This window comes from Melanerpes formicivorus, unplaced genomic scaffold (assembly GCF_026170545.1).
Source record: "Melanerpes formicivorus ecotype bairdi unplaced genomic scaffold, bMelFor1.0.p_v2 SCAF_69, whole genome shotgun sequence".
Taxonomy (NCBI): domain Eukaryota; kingdom Metazoa; phylum Chordata; class Aves; order Piciformes; family Picidae; genus Melanerpes; species Melanerpes formicivorus.
Window position 1 is genome coordinate 2165627 of NW_027142421.1, and position 20988 is coordinate 2186614.

The following is a 20988-nucleotide window of genomic DNA, read 5'->3' on the forward strand; positions in this document are numbered from 1 at the left end:
GTGAAGCAGTACTGGGGCAAACAGTAGTGACTTGTATAAAACCCACAAATGTGTTTTCACTAACTGTGTGTCTTCATTGTCTGGTAAGTGTACTGTGTTGCTTGTCATGCTGATTTTGTGTGCGGCTTTGCTGGTAGTGTTTTGATTCCACCCTTCCGCCCCTGCTGCTGAGGAAGAGATCACATTTCTGACAGTGCTAACACATTTCATTTTGCAACGTTGGCAGACTGCATCATGTGATGAGTGGGAGCATTAGCTGGTCTTAGTAAAGCCAAAGTATGTGTTGAAAGTATGCACTTCACAGCCCTAGAGCCTGTTTAACTGCTATATTCTTCTGTGCTTAAACTCTGTATGCTAAATGATGTGCTCTTCACTTTTTTCCTTTTCACTCAAAAGGTTTGAGCTAGGATAAGCTAATGCCTGCAGGTCACTTACAGACTAACCATATCATTTTCTTTGGAAGAGTTCTTTGAGATCATCCAGTCCAACCCTTAACCCAGCACTGCCAAGTCCACCACTAAACTGTGTCTCTCAGCACATGGCTTTTCAGTCCCTCCACCACTGCCCTGGGCAGCCTGTTCCAGAGCTTGACAACCATTTTGGGCAAGAAATTGCTCCGTGTGTCCAATCTAAATCTTCCCTGGCACAACCTGAGGCCATTTCCTCTTGTCTTATCACTTGCTACTTGGGAGCAGAGACCAACCCCCACCATATGCAACCTCTCTTCAAGTAGTTGTAGAGAGAGATTTCCCCTCAAGGTAATATCCTGATGTCCTGGGTTAACACAGCCCACTCTCACGAGCAAGTCCCCTGTACTACACACAGATGGGAAGGAAAAGTAACACAAAATCCCTTCTGGGTTGAGATAAAGCATTTACTGAGATCATACACTATACAGTTACCGTTGCAGCAGAAGCCAGCAATAAAACAATTTCCCTCCACCCAAGCACACAGAAGCCAGTGATTATGTGGAAGAAGATAAGAAGTGGTCCTTACTTGGCAATTAGAAGCACTTTGAGTGGTCTTCCCATAGACCTTTCTGTGCACTATGGTACAGGCAAATGGTTTGCCAAGAGGAGTGTGCAGATTATGTTAAACAGAGAGTGGACATGTTGAGTTTTGTTCTGGTTACCTCTTGTTGGTCTTTTGCCCTTACATACAAATGAAGAGTTTGACATTTCAAGGCAGAATCTGTAGAAATGTACCAAGACTGATGGTCAGCCCTCCAGGTATAGACTCTCATTTAGAATGCAAGTCCCTATAAAACAGTGAGTGATTCAAGAAAGTCTTCTGATACTGTGGCATTCTTCATGTGGTAAAAAGAATTCATTAAACTTCTTCATGATTATTTCCTATTACAAATTGTGTCTTATTATCAAAAGCTAATCCAGTATTGAAGTAAAATTCAGTGGTTAAACATATATCTGTATCTTGTTCAGCCAATCTGATCCCTTTCAAAAAGAGATTAAATTAGAAGAATGGAATACTTGCTAATTCTAGGCTGTTAGGGGATTGGTTTTCCTCTGACTCCCTGTTTATTCTTGGACTGTGGTGGTTTTGTGAAGTCTGTTGCTAGTTCTGAGTGTTGGTCAGGAAATGTAACTCTTGCTAAAAATAATGAAACCTAGCAGCACAGCTTCTACCAGAGAGAAGCAAATGGTGACTGAAGCGTGCCTGCACTGCTCTCTTAAACATAGCTATGAAGAATCTGCTATTTCAACAGGATAAAACTTACCTGAAGGGAATACTCTAGGTTTGATTTACAGGGAAATGTTAGTAAAAGAGTTTTGTGGAGAGTAGAATTAAAAGGATTAGGGAGATACTTTTGCAGAGAACATGGTTTTGATGCTATTAGAAACTGGTGAGCATTCCAGAGCTCTTCTGCCTCCTGGAACAGAAGAGATTGGAAATGGAACCAAATGTTCTTGTTTGTTATATTTTCATCTGAGAGTATAACAGTTGGAGATTTGCAACTGAGCACATACATAACTACTAATGAAAAACACCTTCTTATCATAGATTCATAGAATCAATAAGGTTGGAAAAGACCTCAAAGATCATCAAGTCCAACCTGTCACCCAAGACCTCATGAATACTAAACCATGGCACCAAGTGCCATGTCCAATCCTGAGCCTCCTCTTCTTCAGGCTAAACAATCCCAGCTCCCTCAGCCTCTCCTCATAGGGCTTGTGCTCGAGGCCTCTCCCCAGCCTTGTTGCACTTCTCTGGACACGTTCAAAAGTTTCAACGTCCTTCTTAAACTGAGGGGCCCAGAACTGGACACAGTACTCAAGGTGCGGCCTAACCAGTGCAGTGTACAGGGGCACAATGACTTCCCTGCTCCTGCTGGCCACACTATTCCTGATGCAGGCCAGGATGCTATTGGCCTTCTTGGCCACCTGGGCACACTGCTGGCTCATGTTCAGCCAGCCGTCAATCAGTGCCCCCAAGTCCCTTTCTGTTTAGCTGCTCCCCAGCCACTCCGACCCCAGCCTGTAGCTCTGCATGGGGTTGTTGTGGCCAAAGTGCAGCACCCGGCACTTGGACTTGTTGAATGCCATCATGTTGTCCAGTTCAGCTTGCAGCGTCTTAACTTGGTTGTCCGATGGTTATTTACCTTGGTTAACTACTGTCCAATGGTTATTTACCTTGAAATTGCTCAAATGGTGAGTACTGCTCAGAAGGACTCAAGCAGCTTCTCCCTAACTTTGCACTGGGGAAGTATTTTGATCCTTCTTGATTTTTGGCCCAGAGGATGTTGACTTAACACATTGGTTGTTTAATAGCAGTTAGCAGTAGCAAAAGCTGTGAGCTGAAACTGGACTTCAGCTGAAGCTCAGATCAGGAGTCTCAGTCTTGTAGAAAGCACACAGGGACTTCTCACAGTTGGCAAGTGAGCTGAGCTTTCATTTTGATGTCACCTTGACAGTTGTGGGAGCACTCTAGTATCTACTTTTCTGAGGAATTTATTCAGTAATATGAGAGATGGTCTACACCACTTAGTAAATTACTAGTAATTACAAGAGGGTACTTCTGGCAGCTTCCTACCTCATTTTCATTACTTTCATATAAGCACTAAGCCTAACCTTAACATTTGAGAGAAGGCCAGCGTACAGCTCAGAGCAGCAAGCTGCAGGCATGGTGCAGTTGCATGCCCACTAGAATTTTTAATGTGCTGATTTTTTTTTCCTACCTCCCCCACCACCTTTTCCCCACTGTTGTCAGTGCAGGCTCTGTAATAGGCTTGGCAAGTTAATTAGGAATGGGATCTTGAGCGTAAAATAAATGCTTTATTGCTTTTTTATGTATGTATTAGCCTATTGTGAGTGGAAATATTCAGCATTAGCTGGGTTACTGAAAAAAACGACTGATAGCAGGTTTTGTACATGTAAGGTATGATTTACAGAGCCAAATTCCAAGCCATTCTTTATACTAGCCTCAGAGAGTGCAGTTATTCTGCAGTAACGGATTTTGGTATGTCCTTGTAAGTGATCTTTCAATATGAATATGACATGGTCTGTCAGAAAATCTTCCTTGCTCTCCAGAAAGGGAACAGAATTTAAATGCAGGAAGAAATAATGATGACAAGTTTCTCATTTGTTGTGTGAGATGTCTTGGAATACTGGCCTTTTATCAGGTGTCCCCACACCCTGGTCATTCAGCAGTAGCTGTCAGTGGAAGAGTAAAGTGGCTATCATGTAAAACTATCATTTGTTAATATCAAATATTTTAAATGGATCAGCAAACAAGTAATTTCTAGTTCAACTGTCATTACAAATCTTCCAAGTTTGCTTCTGACTCCCAGGGCAGTTTATCTAGGGATAGCTGATTTAGTATGTTTTGTTTTCTGTGTAAAGCAGTGAACAGTGATGGGAGAGTGTATGGAGGCGTGGGTGTTGAGTGTCAATTTATGTGAGTCTAAGAGGAAACAGATTTTCTGTGTGACTCTTATAAAGCTGGTAAATGAATTGTGCTTCCTCTTGAACAAACCATCCCTTGAATTTCCTTACCTTCTTGCTTCCCTTTCCTGTCAGGAAAGACCTTTCATAGAGCAGTAGTTGCATAAAGTGCAGCCTCAGCATAGGTTGGGGGCTGTAACGGGGTTCACAACAGAGTTTTTGTCTTGTTATATTCAGGTGAAAGTTTTCCTGCTATAAATAATGCATGTTTTAATTGGAAACTGCAAATGGAAATACCTCTCCACAGGCTTGCTGATGGCAGGATAATCTGTTGGGAGCACTCTAGTGCCCAACACATTCCCCAAAGCTGTGGTTATTAGTACTGCCTGGGCTAGTGAGTTCCTTCCTATACATTAAGACAAATGTCACGTCTAGCAAATCATCTGGGAATGTCTATCACTGTATATTATGAAAGCTGCCTAAAAGACTGGCACACAATTGGATACTCACTCTTGTTAGGAGTTGTAGATTCAATTTCCCTTGGTCAGTATCAATGAGATCGTGCACCATACCTGCTGAAAGTAAATTTCACTCCTATTAGTGGATGATTTCAAAAGCAGATAATAAACATACTCACTTCTTGCCAGATTTCCCTAGGATTAATCACACTGTTCCTGATGTCAGCTGCAGGCTTAGGCTTGCACACATGATTACTGGCTTACTCATGAAGCTTGAACACTAAACACATCTAAGAGGATGAGCTCAACTCTGTGTTCTGTTTTAATTAAATTGGTTTAAAATCACACCTTAGGGCTTCTTCTAAACATAACATCCTACCAGCTTCAGCAGAGGTGCCTGACAGTTACATAAGTGGTACAGAAGTGTGTGACTACAGATCTGTGTGAAGTCTGTTAGCTTGCTTTGGGCTACATTGAGTTTTTCTTTAATTTGGATCATTTCAATTTGCATGTGTTCACTAGTTTTGCTTTAAACTCATTTAACAGTGTCAAGATTAATTTTCCACATTTTTTTAGTAGTTTGTAGGTACTAAAATGGTATCTGACCCCACTCCAACTTGCAGAAGTGTAGGAAAAGGGGGAAACAGATTAAGGTGGCCTGATGTCATTTTATTGGTATCCAGTTTGAGTACCCTAATCACAGAATCACAGAATGTTTTGGGTTGGAAGGGACCTTCAAGGTCATGTAGTTCCAACTCACTTGCTGTGGACAGGGACAGCTCCTACTAGACCAGGTCTCTCAAAGCCCCATCCAACCTGGCCTTGAGTACTTCTGGTTTGGAGCCCCCGCTGCTTCTCTGGACAACCCGTTCCAGTGTCTCACCACCCTCGTGGGGAAGAATTTCTTCCTAATGTCTAATTTAAATCGAGCTCCTTCCAGTTTGAAGCCATTACCCCTCATCCTGGCACTACACACTTTTGCAAAAAGTCCCTCTCCAGCACTCCTGTAGGCCCTGTACTCCCCTGCCATTTCTGGGCAAGCCTCAGCAGTATATACCTAGAGGATTTCTAATCGTAACTAGCTGAACATATACCTAGGACATTTCTAATCATAACTAATAAGGACTTATTAAGATATATGTTGCACATTCTTGGATTGCATTGCTTGAGAGCATCTTGAATAATTATTCAAGTTTATTGAAAACCTAAACCAATGTTTTTAACTAGGCATTCTTCTTTTCAAAGGTCATTCAGGATTTAAGAGGAAATTTAAAAGGCCACAACAAATAAATTTGCTACAGACACAGCAGCAATGTTGGCAGGAAATATATCTAATTTATGAATTATCTTTCCCTCCTTTTCAGTGCATTGATTGTTTTCACAATAAGCAGTAGCCTGTGGAGTCTTAGATACAGAAAAAAGGAAAACATTCCAAGAGGAGACATGTGAAAATGAAGCAAGAGCCATGAGGTAAGTGAAAGTTCTGTGCTGTAAGGTGATGTGCAGCATTCTTTTGGGTCATTGCCTGGATAACTGCTCAGCCAGTGAGTAATGCTGTCACACAGCAGTGACAAGCCACTCTGGCCCAGGGAGAAGGAAGCTTTTTGTGTTCCTAACTAGGCATATTCAAAGGAATGCCCATAAGCTGTTGATGACTGCATCTAGTTTGTGTTGATTTTTTTCTGCTCTGAATTCTACTGATTCTCCTGCTGTTAGCAGGAGTGGAGGAATTTTCCCTCTGTATTGGTAGGGCTCAGACCTTTGCTGATTCACATCAGACAGACAACAGCATGCTGCCATAATTATTAGCAATTCCTGTCCATGGGAAGAGGAATCTGTAACATTCCTCTTCCATGTCATAGGGAATACTTTGGCCAGAATTTCATTTTTCTTGTCAGTACGGGTCAGCAAGAAATAGTGGCTTCTTGTCCTTCCTGTCTCTGTGTGATTAGCAGCTCTTCACCAGAATGAGATTGCTCAGGGGTCATTCCAAGATTTCCTCTACTTACAATGTCTCGTGGGCTCCTGTTTTTTACATGTGGGTGTGCCCAGCATGAGAAAATGCCACGCAGTGGTAGATAGCTGGGTTACTGTTTATTGCCATTACTCTTTGTTCATACACAAATAGAAGGAAACAGCAACCTAATGTAATGTTTTTACACACTAAGAAAGCATCGCTTCCTCAGCACTAGTTGCTGGGACTGGCTGAAGGCATTTGATTGTTGTCTGCCTTTCGGAAGTGATGTCTGGGTGACTGGAATGCCTTTCACTTGCCAGCTGCTTGTGTGGAGGTGCAGCAGGTCCATTTTCATGTGGCAGCTTTAATTTCTGTGTCCTTAAAAGAAAATGAGCAATGCAGCACACCTTTCACAGGCTGCAGTTAACCCTGCCTTAGTCACTGCTGGAGAAACAAGCAGGAACAAGTAATTTAATAGACACCATTTAAGAAAATAAAGGTGCTGTTAAAGATCTGGGGAAATCTCTTCAGGCAAAAAATCTGCTTCCTAAGGATGGACTTTGAGTGGCCTTCCTTCTATTGTACTTTCCTTCCTGTAGATGACTGATATGGTTAAATGTTGGTAGCAGTCATGTTGCTGAGAGCAAAGCCAGGATTTCATGTATCAGGTGATAGGATGAGAGGAAATGGCCTGAAACTGTGCCAGGGGGCGTTTAGATTGGATATTAGGAAAGATTTCTTTATAGAAGGTGTAGTCAGGCACTGAAATAGGTTGCCCAGGGAGGTGGTGGAGTCTCTGTCCCTGAAGGTGCTCAAGAAATGTATGAACATGGCAGTTTGGGACATGGTTTTGTGGGCATGGTGGTGTTAGGTTGACAGCTGGACTTGATGATCTTACAGGTATTTTCCAAGCAAAACGTTTCTATGATTCTGTGTCTGCAAGCAATGGCTTTAATCCCCACCTTGCTAAAAGGGATCACACTGATTGCAACTGAATCTTCACAATCCAGTCTTGCATTCATTTCAGACTCACCAGGAGCCAGATGTGTGATTGATCTTTTGAAATTTCATTAGGCTAAGAAGTCCACCTAAACATACGAAAACACTTTTCACTATGAAAGTGACAGAGCACTGGAACACGCTGCCCTGAGAGGTTGCAAAGTCTCCTACACTGGAAATATTCAAAACCTGCCTTGATACATTCCCCTGTGACCTGTTCTGGGTGATCCTGCTCTGGCAGGGGAGGTGGACTAGCTGATCCTTCAAGGTCCCTTCCAACCCCTAACATTCTGTGATTCTGTTATTGATTCTGTGAGAAGTCATGCATTCTGTCCAAAATTAGGCACTTGGATCCCTTCTTGAGCCGACAGAGGCCATATTTATTTCCTAGGAGCAATTAGTACCATTAGGAGTTTGGATTGGACATTAGGAAGAATTTCTTTACTGTGAGGATGGTGGAACACTAGAAAAGGGTTTCCAAGGAGGTGGTGGAGACCCCTTTGCTGGAGATATTCCAGGATCAGGTTGTCTGGGGCTCTGAGCAACCTGCTGTAGTCTGGAATGTCTCTGCTTACTGATGGAGGTTGGACTAAATGACCTTTAAAGGTCCCTCCCAACCTGATGCATTTTATAATAATCACACCCTGACTGGGTGGGTTCACAATGTGGTTGTTTCCTAGATGTAGTTACAGCAAGAAGTGTTCTAAGAGCACCAGCATCGCCCCAGGATCTGATGAGGGAGTTTTTTTCAGGTTAGATTTTCAGTAAAATGAAAGATTGTCAATAGTTGCTTTGGTTCTTAAAGCTCCTCTTGGGGACCTGTGTGAAAACTGCAATGGTACTTTAAAAAGACCAGCTCCTGCAGACTAGTGCTGAATGTGGAATTGAGATGAATAAGAAGTGCAGTGTTGCCCATCATGTATGTCTTTCTTCTCATTTAGAGAGCACCTCAGACTAAGATTGAAAGACATCTAATATATGACAGAGTTGAAGAAAAATTAACACACTAGTATAGCCTTTAAGGCCAAAAGAAATCATCAGATCAACATCTCACAGCATTCAGACCATGTTCAGCTGAGAAGATAAAATACCAGGAGCTATAGTACAAAATTGCTTTTGTAATATTCTCAAATAAGCAATTCCACGAACAGCAAATTTAATGAAGCCTTGTTTCCACAGTGTGTATACCATGTCTCACCTCCTCTCATGTGGCTTGTCTGGCTTTCTAATGCTGAGGTAATGTTCTCTGTGGGGAATGAGATCTTCTCTTTTTTTGGTCTATTTTCACTTCTTTTAGGTTTTTAGTATTTTTGAAACTTTCTGCTGGAGTTGGTCACAGTTTGCTACTGGCATCCAGAATTACTAAGAGGCAGTGGACAGACCAAGGTCTCTGCGGAGCACAAAGGCACTTGTTTTATTTTCACAGGTAACTTGGCAGCAGGTTTATAGTGAAGGGGGAAGCAGGAAGGGTGGGGGGGGACAAGAGGATTGAGAAATGATTGGTTTCTAAGTGTGGCTGGCCCCCAAAAGCGCAGAAAGGGGCCTGTGTCGGCTCTATGGTGCCGCTTTTCTGCAGGCTATTGCACAGAACTTCTGTGTGCCAGCTCCTGCTAGACAAGAGGTAGCTTGTGTTTTGTGGATACACTGGATCATTTAAAACTGAAAAAGAAATGTGCAGTTTCTATTCTGAATCTGTCTCAGCCTGGTGTCACAGTTAAAATGTTGCTAATTTTATTTCTAAATCTGTGTAGTTTGTAGATGTATTTTTTTACTATTGGCTCTTGCAATGCATTTCTCTGCTAGGTTAGGCTGCCCTCTGAGACCAGCTATTTTTCACCATGGAAATGTGTTTGCTCTAATTGGATCATTCTTGTTTCAATTTTTGATACATTAAGTGCACTGAACTCTTTGGGACCATGTAGTAGGACATTTTCTCCAGCCTTCACATAATTCTGGCCTTTCTCTTCACTGTGATTGCAGCAAGTGTGATCAAAAGCCAATTTATGAACGGCTTGTCAGGTTCTGTCTGTAGTATGCTCTCTGGCTGGCACAGAACCTGCAGAAGGAGAGTGATAGCCTGGGTCCTGTCTGCTCTACGTGGTAAAAAGCTCAAAAATGTAAGAATGACAACTTCAGCTGAGGTTTTTCTTCTTATTTTCCATGTGGCTGTGAAGAAGCTCGTTCAGTACAATCTGTGAAAGCAGACAATTTATGAAGTAGCATTTTCATACTATTTAGTTCTCCTTTTGCAACTCCCACATTCGAGATTGTTTATTTGAGGTGCTCCAATACCCTGCTTGCAGCAAGCAGCATGTGCATTCATAAACATGTTGGCATACATAACATCTTTCCATTTTTCTCTCTAGGAAAATCAATTTAAATATATTACTGCCAGCGGTTTCTTTCTACAGTGTTTTGTTTGTTTGGTTTGGTTGTTTGTATGTTTTCTTTTCTCATGTGAGTAGCCATCCTAAGTGATTCAACTCCTTGTCCTTTCTGGAGAAAGGAGGCTGAGGGGAGACCTTCTCAGTCTCTACAACTACCTGAAAGGAGGTCAGAGTGAGGTGGGGATTGGTCCTATCACTTAGTAATAAGTGATAGGATGAGAAGAAATAGCCTAAAGTGGCACCAGGGAAGGTTTAGATTGGGTATTAGAAGAAACCTCTTCAATGAAGGGGTTCTCAAACACTGGAAGAGGCTCCCCAACAGGGTGGTTGGATCCTGAAGGTGTTTGAAAGAGGCAGAGATGTGTTGCTGAAGGACATGGCTTTACACCAGCCTTGGTAGATAATGGTTGGACTCAGTCTTAAAAGTTCTTTTCCAGCTGAAACAATTCTGATTCTATTCTGTTCTGTGATTTACACTGTGAGCAGAAAGAGCATGTGTCGAGCTACATTTTGTTCTTCTAAAAATGCCCTCGCCATTAGGTATCTATTTTCAATTGCAATAACAGGCAAATGTGGTAAAATTTACAGTTTGTCTCAGTTTTATCCAGTGTGCTCATCCTGCCGTGTTTTTCTTGGGTGAATACTTGCATCAGTTTTTTGACTTGCCTCTGACGCATGAGCATCACCTCACCGGCTGCCAAGCCCTCTTGCTCATGGAGCAGTGACTATTCCATGCAGGCACAGTGATACACTTAATCTCAGTCTCTGTAGATACAAGTTAACCATTTCACCTCATGGCTAAACATTAATTATGCAGAGTGTACTAGTGTCCTTTTTTAGAAGCCCTTTAACCTGCTGCGTTCAGTGATGAACTACTGGCAGGTCATTTTTCCCCTGTGCTGCTGCAGAGCAAACTTAAACTTGGCTGGCTGCAACTTGTGCCTCTGGCTGGGCAATGAGTTCTAAAGGTTTAAATCAACGCCACTGACAAAATGGATGGGTTGAAAATCAGATTCTTTTGTTGTTACCAAACAGCCAGGCTAGAAGGAAATGGCAGTGGTTCAAGCACATGCTAGACAGACCATATGTTCTTTACAGTGGATTGAAGTGGTGGCTGCACTGCTAAGCACAAAGACAACAGTTCCAGCTTCCAGAGCTGCTGGCAGGAGTCCTAAGCAGAAGAAATGTACTCTTCCTCAATCCTTTAAAAGTCATTTAGGAATGAAGCCAGTGTCTGTTCTTGCCCACCTCATGCTAGAGCAAGATGTACTAGGAAGACATTCCTGATGTAAAGGAGTGGACATCATTAATATATTTCAAGTTCCAAAGCAATTGGCTAATATGGCCACCAAAACTCTCACTTCTGAAAGACAGGACCGCAAAGGATCTCTTTCGTAATTGAGTCTCATCCCTCTTCTCACAGGAATGAAATGAATTTCTATTAATTTATCAAATCCCATTGAGAGAGTTAGCATTGTCCTGCCCTGTTGGAAAGCTGTTCAAGAGCTCTGCTTCTCTCCTAGCCTGAAGGAACTTTCTGATTCCCATCACAAATCCTAGACCTGTTTTCCGTATTTTGATGTCTGTTTGCTTCTTTCTCTCTCTTCCTCCTGCTCTGGAAAAAGGGCTGGTGATCTTTTGCCAAGTTAAAAATCAATAGGGTTCCAGAAATGAATAATGAACAGGGCTGATATTAATACTAAATAAGCAAGCTGCTCCTTTTTTTTTGTGGGGGGGGAGGAAGGGGAGAAAGAAAATCTAACTTTTTGTAGTTATTTGCTTTATTTTGGCAACAAGATTTGCAGTAATGCTTCCAGCACATAGATTCTTAGAGAGTTATAACCCTTCTGCACTGTAATTTGTTGCGGGTTTGGACAATCCAGGCATTGATACTAATGGCAGAATAGGGAAGGTGGGACAAATCTGTCCTTGTGTCTACATTAGCACTTCCATTAATCTCTGGTTTACACGCGCCTGGAAGGATACACATCCCTCCCCTTCAAGTATGCCCTCCATGTGCCTGAGATTTGTTACATTCCAGTCATTGCAGCATAAATCCTTATTAGCAAGCTCATAATGATCCTTACTATTCAGCTAAGGCATGTATCTGATGCCTGTAGCCATTTACTAGTAGAATTTGAAACAGGCTTCTACTGAAACCTGTAACAAAGCAGCCTTTGAATGTTTAATATCTTCTATTGCATAAGCTAGTTTATTAATTCTACCCCTTCACGTTAACTTATTTAGACATCTCCCTGAATATGTTCCTAAATTAAGATAGTGCAGAGAAAAATGTCAGAGGAGAAGGAAAAAAAAACACTCCAGAGCCAAAGGGCAAGAGAAAGAAGTTTCTGTGTGATTTGTAATGGGGCTGAGAACTAGAGAACCAAAGTACCACCACAAAAACTGCTTTGGTAAACACTGCTGGGGGAAGAGCCATGATGGAACAGCTGGTTCTGGTAGATGAATGCAGAAACCTTGAGGCTCTGTTGCTCTGCAACATTTCTGGGACACTTAAACTCTTTTGTAATGAAATGGATGCAAAAGAATGGGAAATGAGGTTAAGCAGTTAGTTTTAACTTGATACAGTGAACGATCCTAGGGCCTAATTAAGCAAGGTTGTGAACATTCTCCAGTATCATCCAGTCAAAGCAAGAAAGAAGAATGATTTTTTTTCCAGGGTGACTCACATAGCTCATACACTGCATGTCCAAGCATTTTACAGGAAAGCACATACAATAATAACATTTAGAGTGAGCAGTAGCAAGTTATGAGGTCCTGTTCTCACTGATCAAACACTCATCTCTGGGAGTATGCAAGTCCTTGGCTGATTGCTAAGCATCGTCTCATACTCTTCAGATAGCCTAACCCAGCATTTCCTCCTTTGGTTCATACTTGTCCCCTGTGTTCTTGGTGCATTAACATTTTTTAACTTTTTTTGTTCTTCTGGAGGTTTAGCAGCTTTTCATAAAAGAAAATGTGTTTCATTTTCTTCTTATATTCTCCAGAAAGAAAAAGAAAACCTCGATAACGTTTTTATGCTGATACTTGACCTCATCAAGAAACACTGGAAAGGTGTTTGATGCAAAGCAAGACCCTTATTAGGGAAAACACTCTTGAGTACCACCTGATTTTTTAATTTGTGATTGTAGCTGGACTTGCAGCACATTGCCATAAACCAGAAATTAAGCAGAGGCTTGAATTTTTAACTGGGCCACTCTCTCTGGGTAGCTGGTATGTCTTTTGCTGTCAGGAAGAGCCAAGTTCTCAGGGGATTGAATTAGCAGTCTCTTAAAAATCTGTTTCTTTTGCATATGCAGTTATTGGTCACAATAAAGCAAGTTGTCTCTGTGTTTCATTAGCTTTGCCCATGCATGCATACATAAAGAGTATGGCAGTGCCCGTTGAATAGGCAACCTCTCAGTAGTCCATTGTGTTTGCACATGCACGCATAAGAATGTTGCATTTTAATTTAGAAAAGCTCTTGTTATGTGGTCTGGGATGATGTTTGTGGAAGTGAGCAAGCTTCCTGGAGCTTCCTGTCTCATGCTGCCAATGACCCTTTCTCCTTGTTGATCTGCACTGGGCAAAGAGGTTTGGCTGTCCAGAGCCAATACTCCTTTCACACAATGGTATTTCTGTATTAAAAATAATCTGCCTCTTTCCTGGCCTTTCCTGCTTTCCTTGTGTGAAAGTAAGTACACTTTGCTCCCTTTGTGATATGTGTTTTAGTTGATTCTATAGAAAGAAGTGTTCAGGTGTGTCCCAGTTTTGAGCCACAGGCTGCCCAGGGCAAAAGGACAGAAAATTTTAACTTACCTGTTTTCCAAGGAGTAGAAATAAAAATGCTCCACACTAATTGGATGTTTAAATGGAAATTCTGTTTACAGATATATACAAAAAGGTATTCAGGTGGGAGGGTAGAAGGAAGAGAGGACACAGTCTCAAGCTGCACCAGGGGAGATTTAGGCTGGATATTAGGAAGAAGTTCTTCATAGAAAGAGTGATTGGCCATTGGAATGTGCTGCCCAGGGTGGTGGTGGAGTCACCATCACTGGAGGAGTTCAGGAAGAGACTTGATGGGGTGCTTGGTGCCATGGTTTAGTTGATTAGATAGTGTTGGATGATAGGTTGGACTCGATGATCTCAAAGGTCTCTTCCAACCTCATAAATTCTATTCTATTCTATTCTATTCTATTCTATTCTATTCTATTCTATTCTATTCTATTCTATTCTATTCTTCTCTTCTCTTCTATTCTATTCTATTCTATTCTATTCTATTCTATTCTATTCTATTCTATTCTATTCTATTCTATTCTATTCTATTCTATTCTATTCTATTCTATTCTATTCTATTCTAATACATTCACAACCTAGGCTCAGCCCTTCACCTGGGCCTATGAGGCCAAAACCTTCCAGAAACCTCCACCCCCCCTCAGCTTCAGCAGACCTAAGAGGCCAAACCTGCCCCCATCTAGAGCAGGCCTACTGCAGCTTCACCAGGCCCAACTGGTGGGTTAGCTGTTTGGGTGGGTTGGATTGGTTGATGGGTTGGACACGATGATCTTGAAGGTCTCTTCCAACCTGGTTTGGTTTATTCTAAATAAAGGTTTATTCTAAACTGTGCAGCTGGAAATTCCCTTCCAGCCAAAGCCATCTCCCCACATAAGATGCAATGCACACATCCCAAACAGAGAGCAGAAGAAAAGAGAGAGATCAGCTGGACACCCTCCTTAAATAGTGAGATACTGGAAAATAGAATAAAATAACATATTACAATGTCCTGGGACGGACTGCCCATCCCCATAGGGCTCTCTCTAGCTTTTGGAGCACTGTCTTTGTGGTTACACCAATTAACTCCTACCACAAGGTGGGACAAAGTGGCACAGGTCTGTGCAGCAAATGGCGTCTCCAGGAGTAGGTATCAATGTGCCACCCAGAACCACAAAGAAATTTAAACACTTTCTGTGAAGGGAACAAGACATATTCTTCTGGATTAAACAGCAGGTGATCAATTGATTTCCCCTTACCCTTTACCAGGGGTAAGGCTTTGCTTGACCTCCTTTTCACAAATAGAGAAGGGCTGGTGGGAGATGTGGTGGCTGGAGGCTGTCTGGGGTCCAGTGACTGTGAAATAATAGAGTTTTCAATATCATAGTATCATAGTATCAGTCAGGGTTGGAAGGGACCACGAGTATCATCTAGTTCCAACCCCCCTGCCATAGGCAGGGACACCCCACGCTAGATCAGGCTGGCCAGAGCCTCATCCAGCCTGCTCTTAAACACCTTCAGGGACGGGGCCTCAACCACCTCCCTGGACAACCCATTCCAGGGCTTCACCACTCTCATGCCTTGCTAGAGTTAGATAATGGTTGGACTTGATTGTGGCAATGCCAGTGACGAGCAGTGTGAGCAATCTGGCAGTGCAGGCCTAGAGCCTGACATGGTGGTAGGCCATGCTCAGCATACGTGCAGAGCCAGCTAGCAGTGTAGCAAAACAGTGCTGTGCCTGCAGCATGTAACCAAAACAAGGCACTGGTAGCTATAACCACAGAAAGTTATCTTGGGACAACAGGACATGCAGCTGCATCAACAACCTTGGTGTGTCATTAGTAGTTGGACCAATAATCTATAACAGTGCAATGTGTGGTCACTCATAGGGAACCAATGAAGCCATGCCAACAAGGCACTCCGAGTTTATATAAGTTGTAGCAGTTCCCTTGCTACGCACTTCTGCCTTTCCTTGCTCCTCTTCTTCTACACTTTACTTTACTGTGCTATACTCGCACCACAGGCCTGCACCATAGGCCTGCAATACTGGAACAATAAAGGAGCAATACTCGATCATATTGGTCAGCCGTATTGATTCCAATCACCGTCACCCCCATACTTGATGATCTTAAAGGTCTTTTCCAACCAAAATGACTCTATGACTCTGTGATATATTAAAAAACTGTGTAGTGGAGAATGCAGGTGATGGAGATAACCAGCTGTGTAAGATAATGCTGAATAAAAAGTTTACAGCTTCCCATGAAGTGAATGTAGGTTGTAAATGTAGTGATATCTCCCTCCTGAGCCTGAGACTGCTGTGGGGCAGTGGTGACCTTCCTTATTTGTGTGACTGGGCAAGCTGTTAACAGTGGAGAATTAGTTCAGTGCTACCTCATTCAGTTTTATTCAAATTCCAGTTAAAAAGAAAAGCATTTTGCTGAACTGCCCAACATGAAGTCTCTTCCTAGGCAGCCTTGAAAACCAGCGATGTCACTCTCTCCCAGCTTTTGCCCCTTTTCTGTCCCTGTGGGGTGTCTCAGTTCCTCCCCCAAGGCAGTTGGTTTTGCTGACTCCTCTGTAGGAGCATGTGCTGATGCCTTCTGAAGGCAGTGGACATCTGCTTGTTTAATCAAATGGTTATCAAAACAAGCCTTAACTAGGCAATCACAGTTTCCTATAGACCCTGGGGAAACAGTAACTTCTGGTCTGGCACTTTTGGGGTATCATCTACCCACTCAGGCTGTCCGAAAGCTCAGCTCAGTAACCCAGACGGTATTGTTAACAGATATATCATGGATAAATATGATCAGAATATGGGAGTTGCTTTTCCATTCTCAGTTATTGCTCTAAAGCAGGCTTCCAGACGACATGGAAAAATTCCAGACTCGACACATTTCCTCCCAGCAGCCCAGGTAGTGCCAGGGGCAGATATTTAATGACAGAAAATCCTTGACTGACCAGACCTAAACTGATGCTCTACAAGCAAAAGCTGCCATGACCATCCATCACTTTCCTCTCTGAAACAGAATCCTTGAAACCATTTGGGTTTGAAGTGCTCAGAAAATTAGACTTGATCTGCCTAGAGAGAGAGAGAGGCGAGGGGAGAAAAGATCAACGGTTTTGATTATTTCTCTGCTCTTACCTCCACAATTCTGCATTATGCATTATTCATGGCATCAGTCGATGGCACTGCTGACATTTGTCGTTGCTGAATTCATTATATGCAAATGTTCAGCCCCTTTTGTAGACTTTTTTTTCATTAAGTGAAAGAGTGAATGTGTAATTAATGGTGTATGGGTGAAACCAGTGTGTACTTGGCCTATCATAGCAGGAATCTCTTCTGCTCTAATAGCATTTGCAGTTCATCACACACACTATCTCCTTGGGATACGAGTAGTAACCTTGCCTTTCTTCAGGCACAGTCACATTTTTTTCCCCTCATTGCTGTAAAAGGACTCTGAACACTGTTGCACACAGTAATTTAAGTTACCCCTGTTTAGATATTGCTGGCCTCTGCTGCTACATGAGCCTCTGCAGCATCAGACTTTCATTACCCATAAGTAGGAGAATTCCGCTCTGAATGTGGTTATCATGATGTATCTCTGAAGTGCGTCCTTTGAGAGCCACAGCCTGCCTGCAGATGTGGGGTTGTACCTGGAGTGATGGAGAGAAGCCTTGGGAAATGAGTCAAGGCAACTGGTGTTCTACAAATAAGGCTCCCAGATTTATGTGTAAATAAGAGAGGATTTTGGCTCCAGAGCACCAAATGATACTCGAGGGATGGTGCTTTCATTGCATCTATTTTAAGAAAAATCTGTTGCTGGAGCTGGAATAATTTAACTCTTATTATGCTCATTTTGGTGTGGCTCACTGAAATTCTCCCAGCTGGAATATTATTCAGATGCTTATTATACCTGTGTGAAGCCCTTCATTTTTTTCAAGTTTCTTGGGTTAAAAACTTACATAGCAAGGAAATTATTATGAGAAGTACTTTCAATATTTCAAGAGTTCATCCAACATTTCACAGAAACACAAACCCATTGCCCTCTTCCATGCCCCTGCTCAGATGAACAGGTTCTGTTTGCAGCTCTTTGCATGACCTATGTGGAAAAGAGAAAAAGCTATTTATACAAATTCTTGTTACTTCAGCACAGTGGAAATAGCATCCCAGTACTGTGCCTGAGAGTCTTTTTGTAGCCACTGCAGTGTGGGGATGGAGTGGGGATGGAGATGCAGACTAAGCCAGCCCATGAGAAACACAGACGTGCTTTGCGGGAGCCTTTCCTCCCCTCGTCCTCTTGTTTCTGCAAGCTCAGCAGGAAAGGAAGTCAGAACAAGGAAAATCAAATATATGCTTTTTAAAAACATTCAGTGTATGCTGTCTTCCAGCCTGCCACAGCTGTACCACAATGCAAAGCTTCCCCAAAATATTTGCAAATGTTATTCAAAACTGGTTTTCCCTCCCTCTCTCTGTTGGAATTTGAATGGGATTTTTCACAAAAGATGAAAATGTTTCATTCAAAATCTTTACAGCAGAATATATATATATATATATACACAATTTTTTTGCTAAATGAAAACCAAATCATTTGACTTCAGAAATGGTTTCCTCAACTTTTTAAACTCTCCATGGAAAATAATTATTTTTTTGGGGGGCAGGGGGATGTTTCTGCTTTTCACCAGCTAAACCAGTAAAATGTGCTAGACCCTTAGGAATTCAGTATTCAGTATTCCTAAGGTTGGAAGAGACCTCAAAGATCATCGAGTCAGAGGACACTACTGCCCACTGCAGGCTTGAACTCACAACCTTCCCATTAAGGGTCTCATGTGCTACCAACTGAGCCACTTGAGCTTGAGTTTTTAATATTCTATTGCCCTTAAAATAATTGTTGCAAATGAAGCCTTCCCTAATCTGTGACTTCATCTCATTACCTCTGCAGACACCATAGCCTCAGCAGTACCCAAAAGCTACTCACTGGGCTGAAACCAGACTGAATCCTGCCTTAACTGAGTGGGTGAATTTGCCTTCAGAAATCTCCAAGCTGTTTAGCAAACCTCATTGGCAGGAGGGATCAGGTGAGAAGTGGTTGCTGCAGTATGTACTCTCATTCCATTTTCCCTGTGAGAAGGGACTGTTGCTGATCCTCCTGTTCTGCAGCAAGATTTTCAGTGTGTTGTGAAGATCAGGCATGTGAAGGTCAGGCATGTGCTACTTCAGCTGTGTGTTTTGTACCTCTGGCAACGATAACTTCTCAAAACCAGGCACGACTGTTACTGCTACTTACACTCAGTGCCTTGGAAGGGCTGCCATTATGTAGTAAATTACAGTGTTTATGTGTGGGTTTGGAACTTTGAGCAAAAATAGTTTTCTTAATCCTGTTTGTCAGAAGCTAAGATTAAGTGTAGACAATCCACCAAAAGAAAAATTGGAAGTGTCTGGATTTGATCCTAACCTGACAAAAGTGCTAAGCTAAAGATGAAGCTATTAGCTCTTAAAGCTGAGCCAGTGATTTTCCTGGAAAACATTATGGCTAATGATAAATTCTATAGAAATCCTAAATGTATGAAAATGGAGCGTGCACGACAGCCAGAGAGATCTAAATGGAGCCAAGCAGAGTTCCTAGACATTTCTGGCAGTGGTGCACAGAGAAGTCTTTGTGGTGGTGTGAAGAAAAAGTATTTAACCCACAGTTTGCAAGCACCATACATTTCAGAGTAGAGGATGGCTTTGCAACGTGGCAAAGGAAGGAACAGTGACATTCCACCCACCGTAACCCCAGACATTCTCCAGGACCTGGGTCATGTATCTGAGTCTCCTGATGCATCTTCTGCATCATAGCCTGATGCCATTGCTGAGAATGAGCTCCTGCCAGACATAGAGTCTGAATTTGTAAGGTGCAGCCAGAAGAGTGACTGCAGCTGTATTAGTTATGCCTGTTATCACAGGAGAGGGAGGGTGATGGTTAGACTACATAAGTTGAGAGATAGCTGGACAAGGTCATAGCTTAGCTCGCCATCATTAGTAGCAGAATTCTGGGAATGCTGTTGTGTGTGTGCAAAATAATACAGATGTTTTCTAAGATAAAGAAACTTCAAGGAAAATATGGTGTAGGCAGTGATTTATTTTTTTTCCCGATGTGAAAAGGAGCTCTGTATTCGTGCTCCATCCCTTCATTATGGCACGTCAGAAGGCAGTCATGAGCTAGCCAACTTATTCCAAGGCAAAAAGTGAGAGATGGAAAAGAGGCAAGATTTTCCTAACAGGTTTTCAGTGTACAAATGTAAAACCCAGCACTGTTTAGATGTTGCTGAGCTACTGCAGGCTGTGGTGGCTCAAATGAAGCAATCTTCAAAAGATTAGAATCACAGAATCATTTTGTTTGGACGAGACTTTAAGACCATTGAGTCCAGTCGTTAACCCAGTGCTGCCAGACCACCACTAAACCATGTCCCTCAGCACCACATTTACACAGCTGCTAAGCTGCTTCATGGATGAGGACTCCATCTGGGCAGCATGTTCCAGGGCTTGACAACCCTTATGAGGTAGGAATTGTTCCTAATGCCCAACCTAAACCTCCCCTGGCACAGCTAGAGGCCATTTACTCTTGTCCTGTACCTTGTTTCATGGGAGAAGGGACTGATCCCCACCAGGCTCCAACCTCCTTTGAGGAAGTTATAGAGAGTGAGAAGGTCTCCCCTCAGCCTCCTTTTTTCTCCAGGCTGAAAACCCCTAGCTCCCTCAGCCCCACACAAGTCTTGTGCTCTAGACCAGCTTTGTTGCTCCTCTTTGTACACACTCCAATAGTTCTAGCACAGAGTGGGTTTTGCCATGTGTGAAATAGATCTCCAAAAATGTGTAGTCTGTCTCAGGATTCCAGTCTGTGCTTGACATGTAGGAAAAGCTTGAACAGTTAAATCAAGCTTGGAAGGTGACAAGTATGTTGAGAGTTTTAAAACCATTTGGATCAGCTGTAGAAGTACAGAAGTAAGTCTTCTGCTCAAAGCATTTGAGAGAATGTACGTGAGGAAAAGGTACATGAGTAAGTGTTGATTAAGAGTTTACAACTGAAATTCACACAGCTACAACAGGAAAGAAAATATGTTGCTTGCTTATGGCTGAATCTGTTAAAGCCTTATGGTCAGCAAATGCTGAAATGCAGTTTATTTTACTGCCTCTGGAAGTGATCACTGTGAGAAGCCACTGTGATCAGCAATATGTAGCCTTACTCCCAGCAGGGGAGGGAAATGCTTTTCCTGCTTTGAAAAATTCAAGAGCTGACTTCAGAACAAGTTGTTGTACATCTACTGCTATGCAGGACTCAGAATTTGGCTACAACATGCTCTGTAAAAAGCCCCAGATGAATTTTGTGTGACGCTCTGAATCTCTCTTCTTTCCAAGAAAAATCTAGCAGTGAACAAAAGTGGAAAACTACAGCCAGTGCAGCCAGAATAGTGCCTGCTCTAGCCTGGGAGAGGAACAGGAGGACGAAGGAGGGTTAAAATAGAGGGAGACCTAT